Source organism: Heptranchias perlo, chromosome 10 (assembly GCF_035084215.1).
Source record: "Heptranchias perlo isolate sHepPer1 chromosome 10, sHepPer1.hap1, whole genome shotgun sequence".
In the NCBI taxonomy this organism is placed as follows: domain Eukaryota; kingdom Metazoa; phylum Chordata; class Chondrichthyes; order Hexanchiformes; family Hexanchidae; genus Heptranchias; species Heptranchias perlo.
The window spans coordinates 41,792,440-41,812,540 of NC_090334.1; the positions used below are offsets into that span (position 1 = coordinate 41,792,440).

Below are 20,101 nucleotides of genomic sequence, written 5' to 3' on the forward strand. Positions count from 1 at the left end.
ATCATCTCGGTAACCCCAAATTCATAACAGTGGGCGTAGAGAAACACCTTACTACACCTCCGTGAATTTTTCAGTGTTCAGCAATGTCTCTTATTGCACATTTGCTTTGTGTAAGTAGTAGCTATTCAAATGGAGGCACTGACCTTCCAAATGGGCTCCTCCCCACATATAAATTATTCACTTAGAGGTATGCATTAGTAAACTACCAAACCAGTACTATTCAATAATCACTGTACATCTGCAAAGTGGCACTTTGCTGAGACTCAAATTATGGGAACTTCAATTTCCAGTAATTGACCTGCAGACAGTACAAGAATTGCAGTCTATTGCTGTTGATATTTTTGACAACATGGATTTTCTTTCCTTAATGGCCACTTAACAAGCAAGGTGAAAGACATCATCAACTCCTCCCAGACATGAGCCATAATTTTCAGCTGGGGCCTAAGTTTTGATGGAAGGTGGGCAGTGCATCATTAGCACACTCCTGACCATTTATTTGCTGCTTAAAACCTACCCCTTCCTGTCTGAATACTCCTTATGTGGTTCGGTGTCAAGTTTTTGTCTGATAACGCTCCTGTGCAGCACCTTGGGACATTTTACTATGCTAAAGGCTCGATATAATTGCAAGCTGTTGTTGTTGACTCCACCTCCATTTTCAAGGTCAGCCTAATTTACATTTGGCAGACAAGCTCATCAGTAACACCTCTTTCAGTGGGAGCTCACCTTGTAATGCCAGGAAATCTCACACTGCTGCAAGCTTTAACAACCTGCAGCAGGTAAAAAGGGCACCATTGAAGTATAGTAAATTACAGGAATGTCTTTATCTAGTTGTTGCAGCAAAAGGGCACCTTGATTTTTCAATGGGACAAGAGAGATCTTGGAGCAAGCGCACCCAAGGAGGGAGGACATCTTTTGCAGAGATGGTTGGTGATTCTGCAGATGAGTGGCCTTGGGCGCCTCGTAGGAGGTTGGTACAAATGTGAATGTCTACGACACATTTCAGCAAACTTGGCTGCTGTGTAACCTCACCAAGTTCCTTATGGTCGGAGATCCCACCATAAATTTATAATAATGCTGTGTGCTAAGCATGCATGGCACCTAGAGTTACTGCCCCTTCACACAGTCTTATAGTACTCTGACTGCTTCACAAAAACGTCCATTATACAACATGGTGCACTTTGCAGCAGGAGCTTCTCCTGCTAATACTCTTCCACATGACAAATCTTTTCATCTACTGTACCTGGGTGATGAATACTTCTGTAATCGCACCCACTATGGACTGCACATAGTCACATGTTTATCCCTATAAGTGCTTCTACCAATTTTAAATTCCTCCTCTGTTTTGTGCTATTTGCAGCGGAAGGCTGTATAATGGGAGAGACAGAAATGGCATGGGAAGAAACTCGCTGAACCTCTATCTTTGTAACCCATTTGAGAAGTCAACCAAGGACATTCATCGCAGAAAGGCCATTGAGAGAGCAAAGGATAGGGAAGTAGGAGGCCTAGCCCAAACACAGGGTTTGTACTAAACTTTTCTTTTTTCTCACCGTTTACTCACTCACTCACTAACTGGCACTATAGCATATACTGATGGATAATTAATTGCCATTCATTCTGCTGAAAGCTACATCTAGAGAATACTCCTAGAGACACCACTGTAATACATGTAATCTCTCCCTTACTCTAGCTGCGTCACATGAAGCTAAAGCAGCTCACAGCTTGCTGCAACTCTAACCGTCTTAAGCACCAGCTCAGTTCTATCCATCTGAGGGGATTTTGAAAGTGAGGTTGAGGAGAATGCATTGGGTGATACACAAAGCAGGAGTGAACAGGGGCAGGTGGTGGTAGCAGAGGAGCAGCACGAGCCTACCTTCCTGAGGACCAATTCACATCCATCATTAGCTGATGAGGACAGGGATCCAGTCTTCAGGGGATCTGCTTTAAAATAAAAGGATGCTTTCTGAGCATGAAAGATTCTGCAGTCATTACACTCTGTGCCAACCAATCTTCAACAGGTGGCAGCTAGTGTGGTGGGGTCCATTACCAGCATTGACGCACGGAATCGAAACCTTGAAGTTGACCATGGAGCATATGTCAAATCCAGGGGCATCTGCAGTGGAGGCCAGTGGAAGAGGCCCTAACGGTAGTAATAGCGTCTCTCATGAATGCTTAGACTCCTGCTTTAGCAGCCTTGAGCTACACTGTTCAGAAAGCTTTTCTTCTCCACCTTCAACAGACTTAAAGAAAATAGGAAATTCAGGAGTAACTTTTTTTTAATTAAAAGTACGCGGAACAGATTACTGGCAGGGGTGGTGGAACAAGAAACCTTAGTGGGTTTCAAGGAGGAACTAGGCAGGTTCTTGTCAACGAATGGAATTCAGAGTTATTATAAATGCATCAAGGTAATAATGTGGATAGGTGGGTGGATGGACGGACCAAAGGTCTTCTCCTGCCTAAAACTGTTACCGTGATTTTTACCTAAGTTTGTACGGTTGCATTCACGTTTGCAAAAATGAAGACCTGGAAACACGAAGTCACACAGGCCAAAAGCCCCCAAGTAAAATCTCAGCTTGGGCCAACTGGGATTCTACAATTGGCGTCAGCTTCCTTGGGCTATTGAAGGAAAAAAACAAAGTCAGGATTCTCATTCCTGATTGCTACCAGTGACTTCTACTGGAAAGTGTGTTCATATCAAGTGAGAACAGGAATGGACTGAACTGTGATGCCCTCAACAGTCAAACAACCTGCCAAAACTCACTCTGCAAGTTCACACATGAAGAGTCAGCGGTGAGCAAAGTAAACGAGGACTCAACATGGGTTAGCTCGTTCAGCGGAGGAGAGGGCTGTGGATACTCAATCGTTCACTATATTCAAGACTGAGATCAATAGATTTTTGGACACTAAGGGAATTAAGGGATATGGGGAAAGGGCAGAAAAGTGGAGTTGAGGTAGATGATCAGCCATGACTTTATTGAAAGGTGGATCAGGCTCGAGGGGCCATATGGCCTACTGCTGCTGCTATTTCTTATGTTCTTAAAGTTGGAGATAAAAAAAGGATGCAAGAGAAAAAATTCCACAAGGGAGCCAGTCCTATTAAATTCCAAAAGGATTAACCCTAAATCAGTTTTTTTTTAAACTTTAGCCTTTTAAGAGGAGCCTTAATGCCAGTTGAAACAGTTAAGAGGAATGTCAATGTTCATTCAGTTGAATATTTTTGTTTAAACAGTGTCTAGCAGCTGCATCATTGAGGAACTGGATAGTAGAAATTACTGAGTTCAAAATGGTGAGGAAGCTGACTTAACATGCACATTATAATTGACAATATTACTGAAGAACCTTGGATTAAGATTACCCACTCAGATATTAACTCAGCTCCCTCACACTGTCAGTATCAGCTATTTCTCCCGTGGTGTAACCACTACTCATAGTGTGATGACGCTAATTCTTTTAGATGGTTAAACTTTTTCTTAAAAGGATACTGATCTTCTCCAATAGCTCAGTGACCAAATGCAATATGTGCAGGCAGATGGCAGGTTCAATTTCTAGTCCATGCTGATTTCGCTGATAGCACGTACTAAGGTAGGGATACCATCACTACAATAGGAAGAGGGAAAAGAAAACAACCAATACACCACCACTAAGGGCAGCGATCCTTCTCCTCATCATTCTCCTGAAAGTGCATGGGTGCAATGAAAAAGCAAGGATAAGAACAGTCTAAAAGGTGATGGCCCCCATGAAAAAATAGCCCACTGATGCACACTGTCCAAGTTCAAGTGTAAAGTCAAGCTGCACAGGGCTGCTGCTGATGAAGTACCACTTTCAGGAGAAGAGTTTCTGTTGTTTGCATTCATATACACAACTTTTGCCAATTGCAATTTCTTGGATTGGGATGCTCAGAGTTTGATGTTCTCGTTACTGCACTTCAAGTACATATATCTACTAGATTCCGGTTGTTCCAATACTATTAAATCTTTAAATCAGGTTATTACTTAAGTATGACATAACTTTTGCTTCTAATGGAATTAGCATCACCAATGTTTTTTTTACATCAAAGCAGTGTGTAGAGCAGCAAAAGAAATTAATGTCATTATTCCACAGCACTGCACTAAGCAAACCATTTTTCATGAGCCAGGAGGAAAGGAAAAAGCATCATTTTTTGGGCATGATGTTAAAAACTGACACCACCAAATATGGTATCATTTATTTTTATAAATTAAACCTCAGATAATTGGCCAATAATTCTTAAAATACAAAACCATATAAAAAGTGTTCTGACCTACTGGCTTACGGTGACTAAGTTAAATTCCATTATTACATGGAATTAGAGGATTTGTACTAGTGTTTTGGGGGCTGTTCTCAATCCACTTTTCCACAAAACCACAAATCAAAGACCTTGACAATATTAATACAAAAGATGCTGCAAATGGAAGGCAAAATATAACCACAACACCATGGGAACCAGAGGGTTAAATACCAAAATCTTAACAAAAAGCTCTTTGTTTATACTAGGCTTTAACATGATTGCTTTACAAATGAACCCCTATTACATTATTTTCCCAGATACTGTGTTTACTTAAGCAGCTTCTTGAAGTTCCTGGTAAACAATAGCAGTCATCTATCCAAACACAGGACCAGCAATGACCCATTGCCTTGGCCTGCTCTGTACAACCAAGTCTGAATATGGAAATAGAGCAGCTGTGCATGGCAGCTACAACATTAACACAGTACATCACCATCATGTCAACTGTCAGCATTTATCTGAAAAATGTCTTTAACTCTTTGGACTCATTTTCATTACTGACAATTTTCCACATGGCGCATTGCAAAAATCAGATTTATTATGAGTCTCTTCATTATCATTCAGTCAAGGAGAGGCTGGGGATAGTTGTCTTTTTATTTAATTAAAAAACACAGGATGTTATTGGCTAGCCTACACGAACTGCCTTTTAACTAGTCACAGCAGATAACAGTTAGCCAACTACTGATTTTTTATTATTTGTGATTCGTGAGAGATATTGCTTTTGTACTTCGCTGTGGCAAATTTAAGAAAAGCTTTCCCAAACACTCCTATTGCTAATGTGCCACTGCTTTACAAAAGCAAAAATCAAACTAATCAGCAGTAGATATCGATCATTTCTCTTGCAATGATATGACAGACAACCATTATCTGAGTAGAGTTTTAATCTTAGACATTACCATGCAGAAGACATGGAAATGCCAGGTCACAACATGCTTCATTCACAAAGCAGACAATCAAATGCAAGTATAAAAGGTGAATGCCCTATTTAGCACCACTGCCCCTCCCCCACAGTGTTCTATGTTCCCAGCTTGCTCCAGTTACTCCATGACATTAAAAACAACAGAGTCCTAGATATTCAGCAGCCAGATATAAGAGGTGCATATATTAAATATATGTGAGACACCAGTTTAAGATGAGACTGAAAACAGAACAGCCTTGGGTACCCATTAGTTATTCTCTATTCACCGATAGATAGATTGATAATCCTTCATCGTCTTATCAGTTAAAATCCACACACAATAGTGATACCAGGATACTTGTTATGACGGTACACCAAATCAATCAGACACCCACAGTGGAGGCAAAATCGCTCCTGTTCAGATACTTCATCCTCTATAGACAAGAAACCTAATTTAGTAGCTCCCCTGATGGATAAGCACGTGAATCTTGGGCCGAGCCAAATAGACCAGGAAAGTCCCAACTTGGTCTGGACTAGAATTGGCCTCAGTGCCCCTTTGTTATGGAAAGGAAAACCAGGCAGGGTTCCTGGTCTTGATTGCTATCCAGCAACCACTGCTGGAAGACCACATGTGTGGGGAGTTGCTGAGAATAGTCTCTGCAGTTGAATAGCTGTTGACACTCAACATCAAGGATCGTATGTGAATAACAGTTAGTTAGCCAGGTATTAGAGGATGCCCACTGCTGTGGAACCATACCCAAGGAGTAGTCAGTGAATATAGAAGAGTGGAGGGACAAGGAGAAAAAATGTGAGGAAAATAAACATTTTTAAAAATAGGATTGGTTTTGCCCTTTCACTCTGTTCAAGGACATTATACTAGGGTAAGCTGCAGAGCTGATTCCTAGGGATGAATTTGATTTATTGAAGAGATTGTTTGCAATATTGTCTGTAGGAGATGGGAGGATTAAATATCCATCATGGTAAGTATTATGTTGTCACCAAATTGGTGTGACAATACTACACTAGTAGCACGCTAGGAATTGGACCATCTCCTACTGCAGCAACAGGGTTTTTCCAAAAAAATGTTTGCTCAGTTCCAGATATCAACAGCAGCCAATTATCTGAAGTCATCCACCATGCACTGTAATATCAGTAATCTATAACTAGCTATGTAAAAAGTCCCAATGCTTAGGCATGGGGTAATTACCAAAATATTCTGGCTCTGAGAAAGTTCAGATCTCTAAATAGACTTCATACAGTACCAAATCTACAATCTTGAAGCCAGTTGAAACTGGGCTTGGCATTTAATACTACCCTTTCTCCTCCCCGCGGTTTTAAATTCAGTTCAACAGTTCCGATAGCTTAATGGGTAAATGCATTGCCTGTTTTGGTACTAATCCATAAAGATCAGTCATCAATGGAAAAAGAAAAAATTGTGAGAAGTGTAAAATAGGCTGCCGGTTCACTGTCACCTGTTTTCCACCCGGCGATAAAAGTGAAGATTAACCCCTTGACGTGCTCCTAACACCCACCATCATCTTGCACGAGAGAAGAGGGGAGAAAATGAAATAACATTTTGAAAGAACGTCACTGGAGCAGATAATTATTAGTCCTCTGTCAGTCTCCCTTGTCACCCTTGTAGTGATCCAAGCAGAAAATTAAAAATTGAAATTTTTAAAAACATAATAAAAAGATTTAAACGTCCAGCCAACATTAACTACATTACTCTCCCTATCTGCAGTAGGATATGGAAATGCTGAGTGCTAAGCATTAGTGACAAACACAGCCTTGTTATTTGCATGATGCAGAGTTTTGCATATATGACAGAATAACATACACAAGTGTGCTGAAAATAGCACGCTACAGGCCACCATTACCTCACATAGGTATTAACAGTGACAGGTTGATTATTTGATTAAGGTGCCTTACTTTGAATTGTTCAAGCTGCTTTTAAATTTGCTTTAGTAGGGTGCCAGGGCCAGTGACTCCCAACACACAGGTCCTGTGCATCTAATGGCAACCCAAGATAAACAAATTTGCTAAGGTCAGCCACTGGGACGATCTGGTAAGTATGAAGGTCTTCCCAGTACCGAGCCTTAGCGAATCCCACAAGTTTACTTTGGCATTTGCTGCAGGTTGTCAGGAGTGGGCAGCCCCAGAATTCCATTATATTCAATGGTAAGGCAGCAAAGGAAACTACCCGGTGACATGCAACTAGTGGCTGTAAGAAATTTACTGACAGTATGGAGATAATTTCCAACTCTGCTGGCTGGGCGGTAACGTGGCAGAGCCGAGCACCCACTTGTTACAGAACCCGTCTGATGTTCATCCCATTGATTTCAATAGAATGAAAATTAGACGGGTTCTAAAACGGCTGGGCGATCGGCTCTGACACATTACTGCCCAGCCAACAAAGTTGGAAATTATGTCCTTTAGGGTAGATTTTATCTACTGGGTGACCAGTTGACAAAGTGGGTGGGCCAGCCTGGGCCACACAACGGAAGGTCCTGGAAAAAAATGGTGGAGTGGGAATGGGGCGGTTTATCTACTACATCCATTTTAACCCCACTACTGCCCCGTTTCCAGCAGGCAGACGGAGTTAAAGTCTACCCATATGTGTCTGAACACATTGTTAGATGCTGCCATCTTTAATTCATTTTTGTGAAAATAGATAGTTTTGATCATAAACATATTTTAGATGTAAAACTGAAAAGTAGGAATTAGACGTTTAACATTTTTGTGATGCAAGTATCTTGCAACCGCTGCAGAGTTTTTTTTTACACAACATAATCTCTTCACACCTGTATCAGGTCTTATAATCAAAAAACAAGAGTCAGAATTGTACACACCTATCACCAAAAACAATATAACCCAGAATAAATATTTCAATTGTCTCTTTCTGTTGCTGATGACCTTGAATATAATTGATATACTCTGCTGAATAAAAATTATCTATTTTTAGCATTAGGTGATGAAACCTTTTAGTGCCCAGAAGCCCCCTCATACTTACAAATGTCCATCCTATTTTTCTTAAAATAATTAAAACAACATTTCTTTGCATCAATAATGTTGTCACAACAGTTTTTCTTTTTCCATCTTCTTCGCCACAAGCTCTTTCATAAATATACATGAATTTAAAACAAACACTTATTTTAATTTTAAAAATGCAATTATTTCAATTTGATCAACTGAATCTTTGTTTTTGGAAGGCTGTGGAATATTGATGGGAATGTTGCTTATGGTTTATTTTTACAATTTTAAAAATATGGCTTGCATAAGCTAACATAAAGGGGATACTGTTTCTTTAAAGGGCCTCAGATTGTGATTGGAATTTGACGTTTGCCTGCAGCTAGAGCTGTTTAATATTACACGGGCTAGAGACGCAGATCCCTCGAGAGGTTAGGTGGCTGTGGTGTAATCAGGGACATCTATTTTGTTACCAGAGCAGGGCTCACAGTTTCCAAGCCTTGAACAAGGTCATTGTTGAACGCTCTAACTATGAATGAACATAGCAGTTCTTCATATTCGAAACATTTTGACTAAATGTACCAAATAATTTTAGGTTTTATGACTGCCCTTGGCTTTAAAACACAGTACTCAGGACATAAATGAGTAATAGTTATACTGCTGTGTGCAGCCACAGTCCACAGCCAATGAAAGTGTCAATGAAGGTTCACCTGGCGACGCAATGCATGTATTTTATGACGTCAGATCCAGTCTTAACATTAAAAAAAAATCTCACCACACTGTCTACCTCCTCTTTGTTTAAAACCTATTGAGCTTTGAGAGTTCCTTTTTATAGCCTGTGGCACGGGAGATGTTTTGAGGCAAGCGGGTAAATTTTAACCCCATGAATGGGGGAGGGTAGGAAGGTAAAAATCATAAAAAAGTAAAACCCGACCCCAACCTGTCTCCAACCCACCCACTTCCGGTTTTAACGGAGACAAGTTGAGGGCAGGCGACCAACCTGCTCTCAGGAGGTAGGTCGGTCAGTAAAATCCATTAAGGAGGCTGTGGGCCTCCATTTTGACAGATTTTTTATTTTTAACTCCTGGTAGCCAGGATTCCCGGACCTTCTGCTTCACGCCACTTAAGAGGAGGCGAGAAGGCCCGGCTCACAGGTAAGTGCCTTTATTGCACTGCTTATGGGCTAGGAGGATCAGGATTGTTTCCTCCAGGCCCAACAAGCCTACCTGCCGCGATCGGCCGGACCCCTTCTCCAACTCCGCCCCTGATGACCCCCCTCCCCCTTCCGTGACCCCGACCACCCCCGGTCCCCTCCAATTACCGACCTCTTCCCCCGCCACCCCCCCCCCCCCCGATCTAAGACTTACCTGCTGGCATCCGCTCCCTGGCTGCTCTCCGATCTGATTGACAGTCTGTCTGTCAATCTGGCAGGCCTGTCGGGCAGGAAACCTACGGAAAAAAAAAAAATTAAGGCGTCCTTACGTCAAAATCATAAGGACGTCCGGGAAACCTGTACTTCCGGGTTTCCAGTCAGGAATCCCCCCCACCACCGCCACCGCCCTCTTACCGGCTGCCAATAAAATTTACCCCTAGATGATTCAACATGTGACATTTCACCAAAAAAAATACCAAAAGAAAGAAATCAAATTCCGCAGCATGTTATGAATCCTACAATCATTTAAGGTGGTTTTGGAAACATCCAACTTTGTAATGATTAGTTGCCTTGTGGGTTTGAGCCAGTCAAGATATTCTGGGAGTGGGCAGTGACTATAGTACATATGAATCAGAAGTGGAGAAATTATCCCATGCAATAAAATCAGCCCAAGAACTACTTGGCATTGATCATTTCCCCCCAAAAATAACAGATAATCTAGCAGAAATTTATAGCTTAAATTGGTAACCACATAAAATAGATACTGCAGATAGATATGTGCGTGGGTCTTTTAAAGGACTGCATTTTACAGCCTGACCAAAACCTAGAAATTGTTTCATATCCTGCAGCCCAAATAAACCCGTGTCACAAACCATGAACAAAGGAGAGATTGTTGAAACAGAGTTTGTCATCCATTAGCCAAAAGTCCAGTGTTTAGTCACGATGCTCCAGGCATCATAAGTGTGGGGTGGGCTTGATGGACTAGCTGGTCTTTTCCTGCCCGTCATGTGCATTAGTTTTAGGAAGATCCAAATGCATCTTTAAAATCTGATTTAATTTTTTTAAGAAAGTATGTTGCAAATGTTTTTTCCATTGATTAGAAGAAATGTTTTCTACTTAAAATAACACTGTTTGTGAATATGTATTTTTCCCCATTTTCTACTGATGTTCTGAATTTTGGGCTTTACTTCTTCAGATGCCTGTAGCCCTCGACAATTCACCCAAGTGCTAGTCACGTGTGACCTAGACAACAAGAGTCATCCTACTGCTCAACTTTGAAAGCATCATAGCTGAACAGACTTCTGTCCTTACCAGGCCTGTAATTTCCAACAGGAAGCATTGATTATTGATCAGGGACAGTAACCCGGGTTGATTTCCCCCCCCTCCACAGTTCAGGGCCATTGAGTACAATTGTAAGCAGTACTACTCCACTGGCTGAGATCACCTAACTCAGCACAAACAAAGATCAGACCTTCTTAGCCTGCACGAGTTTTGGCGGCACTTAGGAATCTTCAAAGCTCATCCCAAAGCAAAGTCCGAGTGGGACTTTTGAGGAGAAAGAAAGATATGCATTTATATTGCGCCTTTCACAACCTCAGGACGTCCCTAAGTGCTTTACAACCAATGACGTATAGGCACTGTTGTAATGTAGGAAACATGGCAGCCAATTTGTGCACAGCAAGCTCCCACAAACAGCAATGAAATAAATAACCAGATCATCTGTTTTAGATGTTGATTGAGGGATAAATGTTGGCCAGGACACTGGGAGAACTTCCCTACTCTTCTTTGAATAGTGCCATGGGATCTTTTACATCCATCTGAGAGGGCCTAGGTTTAACTTCTCATCCAAAAGGCGGCACCTCTGACAGTGCAGCACTCCCTCAGTACTGCACGGAGGTATCAGCCTAGATTTTGTGCTCAAGTCTCTAGAGTGGGACTTGAACCCACAACCATCTGACTCAGAGACGAGAGTGCTAACCAATGTGCCACAGCTGACACCCTCATTTCAATGCTACTTCAAGACTTATATTTGGACAGAGTTGGGACCACTTTGGAGCATTGTGAATATTGGTAACACTGCTGTATCATTCAGTAACAGCATTTACCTAACTAAACCATTGGGGCAGCCTAGAATACCAAATCTTACATAAACAATGTCACTGAATTGAAGCATTTCAGGAAGGCCCAGTTCCTTAAAATCTACCATAGCTCTGCCACATCGACCGCTGTTCATACTGCTGCAGATGCCGTGCCACATTTTTGATCTTGGTTTTCATTAAACCTAAAATAAAAATAAATTAACGGCAGATAATCAATAGCAAAATTGAATTGCTGGTCACATTATCATATAAACATGCATATGTGTTTGGTAGGAAACATTACCATGGCAATACAGTCCTCTAATTGAATTAGGTTTTGAATTTTCAAGACTAAAATGTGGTCAGTTTGACATGTAGCCAGGGAAGGGGTGGTGGGGGGGATTTTCCTTTTGATTCAGTATAAATATCAGAGAAAGGCGATGTGTTTTGTTTCGAAAGAAAGAGACAGTCTGTACAAACTGCAAGTAAACTAATCCCTTTTATCTTCATTTTATCATAGTTTTTTTTTTAAATTGGTTTTACAGATCAATAATAGTTAACCCCAATCTCTAAGCATTGCTGTTGGGTTCGATCATTCCAGATGTGAAATCTCACTGCAGGAGATTCTTTAACAAAATGATTATTTGCTGCAATGAATTTAATGAATGAAACACTCTCTGCATTTAAGGTATCTGTTTAAATCCAACAGCAGCATTCCGAACAGGAAGTTGCAATAAAAACATGAGATAAACAGCTGAATACAAATGAGATTGCACTGGGGTTTTCTTTCATGACTAGTAAAACCATCAGCAGTGCATTGGCCTACAGTTACACCATTTTAAATCTGCAATCCAAAGGGCAAATGATAAAACATGAAATAACATTCAAGCAAAGTGGCCTTGCTACAAACACACAGTAAAACGCAAGTGCTATTTCTGTCAGGCGTGATTACATCAAGATCTTTAGAACATTGCAGCTTTGTGTCTTGTGGCGAGGTGCAGAGTGAGTAATTCCCCAAGTGGCCAATAAAATTCTAGTAGCAGTAAGGTATTGCAAGGACACCCGGTGTGCAGCGTAATCTTATTACATGGTTAGTTTAATTTTCAAGCCTTCTGCAATAGGGAGGAATCTTTCTGCAGCTCGTGAGCTAGACATGCATTTAAGATCAGAAATGCTCACCAAACCTGGGCAAAAAAGCAGAGAATTATTAACATTTACATTGCTATCTGTTTGGTGGGGGGAGAGGATGCTTTTTAGAATGATAGAATGGTTACAGCACTGAAGGGGGCCATTCAGTCCATCAAGTCCATGCCGGCTCTATGCAAGAGCAATCCAGCTAGTTCCACTCCCCCGCCCTATCTCCGTAGCCCTGCAAATTTTTTCCTTTCAAGTACTTATCCAGCTCCCTTTTGAAGGCCATGATTTTTTGTTTATTTAACATCCATCTGGTGCCCCATGGGAAGGGAAGGCAAACAACAAGATTATGACAACAGCTGAGTTACAGAAAACTATTAACATCACTTCTGGGGGGTGGGGAGGGCAGGAGGGGTAATTATTCAATAAAATCAAAAAAGATGACAAATGGAAGTCTACATGATTACGTTTTTGAAGTGCTTAAAAACATAAGCCTCGATTTTAACCCTCTTCCTCACCTAATGAGAACAGGGCATGCGAGGGGTTAAAATATCGGTAGCGTGGCACTCACCAGATCCACACTGCAACACTCATATAAACAAGCCCGTTACAGGCAACATTTGAGGCCGGCGCCCCAGGCAGGTGCCAGCCTCATTGAAATTCAAAAGTCGGGGCCTGATGACGTCAATGAGACCTCAATGCTATTTTTACTTTGTGTCATGAGGTTGGTGCCTGATACCGGCCTCACCAAGAAAACCAGGTGCCACAGGGAAACTGGCTCAGGAGAGGGCTGAGAAGGTGAGTTTGTTTAAACTTTTCACGTTTCCTTGTGGCGCAGGAGAAGTAGAAGTTCTCCTCCAGGCCCCACAAGGAAACCTTGGACCTCCCCTGCTCTGGGCTTTCCTTCCTTCCCCCAACTTCTGGCAGCTGCCCCCCCCCCCACCCCTCCCAATCCATTTTCCTGACTGCCTGGGACTGTTCCCATAGGTCTCTAGCTGCGGACTCTCGCCCACCGGCCTCACATTGACGCTGGGTTCGGGCCTGGTATATACAAATAAGGCCTGGGAGTTAAAATGGCCCGGGCCTCACATCGGGGAGCCGGGACAAGCCTGACTCTCTCATCCCCCTGGCCCCATGCAGGCCCCCAGTTAAAATCAGGACTATAACGACTCATATGAACTTTCCAAATCTCCCCGCCCCCCCCAAAAGTGTCAAGTGATAGCAATATTTTTGTTCCATTCTTGAAGTCAATGGACCTGAATATAGAGCGGGGCGTATAATGGGCGGCCCTTGCGATAACACTTGTTTAGCACTTCCATCCAAGACGAATTTCTCCCCCTGGGTCTTCATATACTTACAAAGCCAGGTACGTTTTTGGTCGTGCTGCTGACTGAGTGACAGCACTGACATAATACAAAAGCACCGTATGAGAGACAGAGCGAGCTCTGTAATGCAACTGGCAGCTTTTATTTTCCCCTGTACATATTATCTTACTTTTTTCTATTTTCACTGGTGTGAAAAAAAGGGCTCAAGACTGTGAAAACAAGACTCACATTTATAGAATAAATGTAAGGTATGTTCTATATCACAACATGGAGGAACGGTCTTGCGACCAAACAGCCTCATTTTGTAATTCTTAGAGAAAGAGCGCGTTTGTATGCCGAGCTGCCCACTTTGAAGTAAAACTCTTACACAGTGCGCTGTATTCATTCTATAAACAAAAAGTAAATTCCACTCAATGGCACAGTGGTCCTTTCGCAATAAATCGAAGTTAACTCTGGAATTTTCTAAACAGCGTATACTGTTTTCTAGCAAATTGTGGTCATTTTTTTGTATAAACATTCCTCTGAAAACATGCTACATATTTTAAAAGCTTTCATAACATCCGAAAACTCTTACCACTATGGCTCAGTGCATAAACATGCTACTGAGTCATACAGATCATCCCGGGTTCATTCTACTGAAGTGCCAGTGTTGCATTTGAACTGGCATCAGTGGCCCAGTTGAGGGTAGTGGGGGGAGGCAAAAAAAAGTCACCCAGGGCAGCTACTGCTAATTTCTACTGAAGTGTCCAACTATAATTGCTGAGTGGGTTGGGCTTGGCTGCGATATCCCCTCTACCCCCCCGCCCCCCCCCCCACTTTATTGAATACCCTGCTGAGATTCAGGAGATAATTTTAACCTAACTCACCGGGCAGGAAACCCACGGGATCGGTTGGAACGCAGTTTTACACCCCGCCCGATATTACTCACCATTGACTTCAATGGAGAGGAAAATCAAGCCAGGTGTAAAATCAGCTTGCACCCAATCCCGTCAGTTTCCAAGGGATGGGTTACATCAAAATTGCCCCCTCACTGTCTCAGCTTACACATGAAGAATGGCCATTTGGGCAAGGTACTCGAGATCTGCCATCTCCTGTGAACTATCTATCCAAGCTAGAGTGAATGCATTTAGGATAGGGGTCAAGGCTCCAACTGGTACTGGGGCTATCAGCTCTTTCAAAACAGCCAAACCCAAGCCAGTCTTGACCTAGCATCACAACAACAACAACTTGCATCAATATAGTGCCATTAAACTAGTAAAATGTCCCAAGGCACTTCACAGGAACGTTATCAAACAAAAATTGACACCGAGCAAAGATGATGACATTAGGACAAGTGACCAAAAGCTTGGTCAAAGAGGTAGATTTTAAGGAGCGTCTTGGAGGAGAGAGAGGCAGAGAGGCTTAGGGAGGGAATTCCAGAGCTTAGGACTTAGACAGCTGAATGGCCGCCAACGGTGGGGAGAAGGCAGTCGGGAATGTACAAGAGGAACACAGAGTTCTCCGAGGGTTGTGGGGCTGTAGGAGGTTACAAAGATAGGATGGGGTGAGGTCATGAAGAGATTTGAACACAAGGATGAGATTTTTAAATTCAAGGCATTGCTGGACTGGGAGCCAATATAGGTCAGCGAGCTCGGGGGTGATGGGTGAACGGGACTTCATACTTGGGAATTGTGAGCAAAGCTCACTCAGTAATGATTAGCAGCAGTTATCCTGGATGTCCCAAATGTGCTGCACTGTGGGTAGTTTTGTTTTTGGACAGGAGGAGAAATAGGAAGATTTTCAGGGTTTATTAAAACATTAATTTACATCAGATTGCACAATCCCTGCATCTGTGACCCAGTGCTGGCATTTACACTTACTAAATCCAGCTCCTAGATCTTAGTGGCAGAATCGTAGTCTCACGAAAACCTGGCTCTACAATGGAATAAGAGACAGATGTTATAATGTGAGCTCCCAGAATCGGGCTCAAACAAGCAGCAGTATCAAAGCAGCTTAAAAGGACTAGGTTGTTTCCTTGCTAGACAAAGAATGCATTATTTCAGGGTGCATTTATCCTGCAGCTACTGCCTCAGGTTTCAGCCAGTCAGAACCCCATTTAAATACCTGAATGAAATTTCAAATCTTCTGCAGTGCTCACTTGCACAGAGCTCCTCTCCCAGTGATCACATTTAAATATTTAGCGAGTGCGGTGGCAGCGTTGACGTTGTCTAAATCTTTGAGAAATTTCAGGTAGTTATATAAATTATCCAGGAGGAGTAAAGGACATTTTTACAAATGGTTTGACACTACTTCTCTCTGGAGAAAGGACCTTATCTGGATTTATACCACAACCAGTGCTGAAAGTTTTAGTGTAAATGCACCCTAAGATGCTAGGTTGTCAATGGGTTAACAATCATGTCTCTGGGACAGAGCCTTGAAGAATGAGGTTTTAAGTACAATACTGTACTCAAGAATCCACGAAATATGTCTGATAGCACAAGTGAAGATCGAATGTGTGATGTGTGGCTTCAAACTATTGTGGCATCACTTCCGATAGCTACCTTACTTGAGCCTAACTTTCCCCTTCTTCTCACACCTTTAATATGCAGAGCTCCTCTCACCCATTTACCCATTGTGCATACAGGGATATAGATTGTGCAGCCCACCATTCAAGCACTAACTCACTGGATCAGTCAGCAGCTAGATGGCATCATGGATGAAAGACACCAGCACACAGTTGAAGCCAAAAGAGCGGGCACGCATTCAGGATAATTCAACAGCAGCTGGGTGCAAAGGGAGGCACTGACTCTGGTCCGAATACTGGGGCAGGTTTTTTTGGTCCTGTGCCTGAGCATAGTGGATGGCCTGGGTGCAGCTCAGAGGAAAATCAGGCAAGGAGGCTCACATGCTCGGAAGGGAGCATGCTTAATCTTTTGACCATTAATTTCAATGGACAAAATTATGGGCATGCGATCCTCCCTGACAAATTTACTCTTTGTCCTGTGTCCAGGTGATCCAATACACCCAGATCCAGGAACAGGTACAAGAAAATCTGCCCAGTGTTGCAATAGAACACTAGATTTACATGCTAATGTCATGACTGCAACTTCCCTTGAAGATACTTTTATACTTAACAGGTAAACAACCTCTGTGCACTGCTCTCCCCCTTTAGCAGTCAGCCATACTGAGCTGCATTGCTAATGAGGAGACCCAGAAGTGCAAATTCACACGAATGGCTCACTGTGTTTACTTTGCTGGAACAGTCAGCCTTAACCAGATGGCAGATTCATAGACCCACACTATCAGGAGTTTACAACATTGTCAGCTCCCTGAACATCGGTTTGTTTACACTAATGAGTGCAGCCTAAGTAGGGAGGGCCATTCATTTGTCATCAGCTGCGCTCCTCTAGTGTAAAAGTGCCTTTGGGATCTTAAATGATATAGTGCACCTGAGTCTGGAGTTGCTTCAATTCCAGAAACTAATCAACAACTTGGCGCAGTTGTCCCCCATGCCCAGTTCGTATCCCCACGCAGCAGTTTCTCTCTCTCTCTCCCCACCTCACTGTTTCTCAGAGAAAATCAAAAGAAAATGAAGTTTATGAAAATGAAAAAAATGAGCAGTCTGCTTTTCATATATATATATATATATATATATATATATACAGTGCTTATAGCTGCAGTGATATGTGCAATGATGTTTCTAATTCACAACACACTCAGTATCTTTTCTACCCAATGGCTTCTTTATTTCTTAAAAACAACACAATCTCAATATTAGCCTAGTCTCCAATCAGCATTATTTTAATCCCAGAATGAATCTATTTACTTTACCCACCAAAAATCTAGGCCATTATGTCTGAGAACTGGTCCAATCCAATTGTGTGCCTAACTAATATATGTGGTGACCTCTTGAACTCCAGCAGCTACACAGAAAGTAATGATTCTAAGTGTGGCTGTCCACAATAATCCACTTTTATTCAAGTATCATTACAATATCTATTTATTTACTTCAAGCATTTCTTTTTTAAAAAAAGACCTTCAGATTTGTGCAGTCAGTTCCCTTGCAGCAAACAAGGTAAAAACTACTGCACATCATTGTACATTGTTCATATGAGGCAAGGAATGGTTGAGGAAGTGACAACCGTAATTTCTTGCTGTAAATGGACAGTTTTAGATGGGTGATATAATTGAGGTGTTTACAATTATTCAAGGATATGATATCTTAGATAGAGAGAAACTATTTCCTCTGGTGAGGGCGTCCAAAACAAGGGGGCATAACCTGAATATTAGAGTTCAAGGGTGATGGTAGGATGCACTTCTTCACACAAAATAACCCCACCGCAAAAGCTGCTGAGGCTAGACAAATTGAAAATTTAAAAACAGAGATTGATAGATTTTTGTTAGGCAAGGGTATTAAGGAATATGGAACCAAGGTAGGTAAATGGAGTTAAGATACAGATCAGTCATGATCTAACTGAATGGCGGAACAGGTTCGAGGGGCTGAGTGGCCTACTCCTCTTCCTATGTTCCTTTCTATGTTCCTGGATGTGGTAAATATGAAGGCAGTAGCTGTCGCATCGGTTTCAGCTAGGTAGAACCCATTATACTGCCTAACTCAAATTGTACTTTTCCTGCATCAAACAGAGCTATCACGAGCTATCACGTGCATGGTCATTTGCATTTGCACAGCTCTTCACCCAGTGGTTAAAATTTTAGGCCCTGATATTCCTCCCCTTTTACCCAGCTGCAGGAAAGCAAAGCACACAGGAAAGTGCACTTGGCCTGTCCAGGCCACATGCATCCAAACTTGGGAGGCTGGGCCATTAACATGGCCTGGTTGCAGCCCTGGCACAGCCCAGTCCCCTGGCAGGGGCTTGTGCTGGAAATCAGAATCAGTGCATGAGCTGTGCGCCTGGCCACCGGGTTGTCCAACAACAGTCAAAAGGCCCAAAGGGTCCCTGCAAGAGGAACGTGGAAACTTAATTCTAACATCCACTTTGCATTGCTGCTGGGCTCTCTCAGACACTCCAATCTGAGAGGAGAGGGGCAGGGCACAAGACCGGTCTCTGGTTTAGTGGGGTTTCACTGGTCATAATAGGAGGAAGTTGAGGCTGGAGGGCCTGGAACACCGCCTATGACCTCATTTACATCATATTGCTGGATCTGCGTCTATTGTAGGCATAGGGTCTGCTCCATCCGATCGGGAAAGTTCCAGAAATCCCAGACCATTAAAAAGGGGACAGAGACCTGGATCTGGATTTTAACTTGGAGCCAGAAAGAGAGCCGGGGGTGGGGGGCAGGGAACGTGAAACCCGGAAGTGAAGTTGGCAGGTCGGAATCTGTGATCGCAACTCAATTGAAGGATAAAAATTTTACTTCCAGGTTTCACGCCCGGTAACCAGCGAGCCAGATTGACAAATCAAGGTGAGGAGTCTCGGCCATCGGGAGGGAGGTTGTGAGGGATGTTAGCCTATCGCAGGGGTCCAATTGTGGCAAGTAAGCTTGTTGGGCCTGGAGGAAACACTCCTGCTCCTCCTGGCCCACAAGCAGTGCAATAAAGGCACTTACCTCATGGTCTGGCCCTTCTCGCCTCCTTTTCACAGGCGAAATTCACGAGCCCCAGGAAACCCGTGCTGGAGGCATTTAATTTAAAGTTAAGTTAAATTCAAATTCAAATTAAAAAGACCTACTTAATGTCTCATGAGGACATTAATTGATGCTATTAATACTCACCCGCCTGAATTAATTAAGTCCCGACTGCGGTGAGTATGTTACTCGCATGCATCCAAACACGCCTCTGTTAAACCCAGAAGTGGGTGCGTTAAAATCATAGAAAATTTAGAGCACAGAAGGAGGCCATTCAGCCCATCGTGTCTGCGCCAGCTGAGAAATGAGCCACCCAACCTAATCCCACTTTCCCGCATTTTGTCCGTAGCCCTGCAGGTCACGGCTCTTCAGGTGCACATCCAGGTATTTTTTAATTGAGTTGAGGGTTTCTGCCTCTACCACCCTATCAGGCAGTGAGTGGTTTGCACTCCAAAAATCAAATTCTTTAACTACCCACCCCCCCAACACACCTGTTCTTGGGGGTTAAAAGTCCCCCCTTGATCTAAAGGGTTTCCACTCACTTTTCCTCTCTGCAGATCCTGGCAAACAAGTGTTTCCAGACGCTACAAAGAGGAAATGCGGGATGTCTAGAGAGAATGGAGAGAACTTTTTAAATCACACTGGGGTTATAGTTCATGCAGTATCAATGCCAAGAGGTGT

The 20,101-nt window shown here is 42.6% G+C and overlaps 1 long non-coding RNA gene across 1 annotated transcript in view; it reads right to left on the minus strand.

The window, feature by feature from the left end:
• Positions 1-9,535: 9,535 nt before the first annotated feature.
• Positions 9,536-20,101, minus strand: part of LOC137326135 (uncharacterized) — a 135,550-nt gene continuing 124,984 nt past the window's right edge. Inside the window, exons 2-4 of the long non-coding RNA XR_010964118.1 lie at positions 15,715-15,769; positions 11,522-11,599; positions 9,536-9,614 (exon numbers count right to left, since the gene is read on the minus strand). This is a non-coding gene — a long non-coding RNA (uncharacterized lncRNA). The remainder of the gene's footprint in view (positions 9,615-11,521; positions 11,600-15,714; positions 15,770-20,101) is intronic.